A 1,152-nucleotide genomic window follows, 5' to 3' on the forward strand; every position below is an offset into this window, starting at 1 on the left:
CCGGTGCAGACACGATGGACCAAATGACCTCCTTCTAACAATTCTGTGATACCTCTGCACCTCGGAATTCTGCAGTCGTTCTCTGTTTAAGTAATACTCTACTCTTTTATTCTCCCTGCCAAAGTGAACAACTTCACATGTTCCCATGTTATATGCCATTTGCCAGAGTTTTGCCCACTCACAACTTATTTACATCCATCTGCAAACTCTTAGTATCTTCTTCACAACATACTTTCCTACCTATCTTCATGTCACCAGTGAATTTAGCTACCATGTCTTTGCTCCCCTCATCTAATTGATTATGTAAATTGTAAAAAGTTGAGGTCCCAGCATAGACCCTGTGGGACTTCACTCGTCACAAAGACCCATTTATGCATACTCTCTGTTTTCTGCCAACCAGCCAATCTTCTATCCAGGCTAATATGTTACCCCTACAGTTTGAGCTTTTATTTTCCGCAATAACCTTTGATGTGGTACGTTAACAAATGTTTTCTGGAAATCCAAGTACAGTACGTCTACAGGCTCCCCTCTATCCACTGTACATGTTACTCCTTCAAAGAACTCTATTAAATTGATTAAACATCATTTTCCTTTCATAAAACCATGCTGACTCTTCCCGATTACCTTGAACTTTTCTAAGTGTCCAGCTATAGCCTCTTTAATGATTGATTCTAACACCTCCCCCATGACAGACACCAAGCTAACTGGCCTATAGTTTCCTGTTTTCTGCCTCCCTTCCCTTCTTGGATAGAGGGGTTATATTTGCTACTTTCCAGTCTGATGGAACCTTTCCAGAATCTGGCAAATTTTGGAAAATTAACACAAACAAATCTATTACCTCATTAACCACCTCCTTTAAGATCCTAAGATGAAGTCCTCGGCGATGGTGACTGCAGAGGACACTCTTCCCAGACTTTTAGTCACACTCTGCTGTTTTTAATATTCTGACCAATTATCTTTGTGCAATTAAGCACTGTTCCAGGTTTTACCCACTCCAGCCTGTTCCAGGTTTTAGCCAATTCAGCTTACTCCAGGTTTTACCCATTCCAACCCAACCTCTATGAAACGTTGTTCCATGTTTTGTCAATTCCAGCTACCACAAAATCCCGTTCCAGGTATTACTGATTCCAGCCTCCATGAAGCACTGTTCCA

The sequence above is a fragment of the Carcharodon carcharias genome, chromosome 1 (genome assembly GCF_017639515.1).
Source record: "Carcharodon carcharias isolate sCarCar2 chromosome 1, sCarCar2.pri, whole genome shotgun sequence".
Taxonomy (NCBI): domain Eukaryota; kingdom Metazoa; phylum Chordata; class Chondrichthyes; order Lamniformes; family Lamnidae; genus Carcharodon; species Carcharodon carcharias.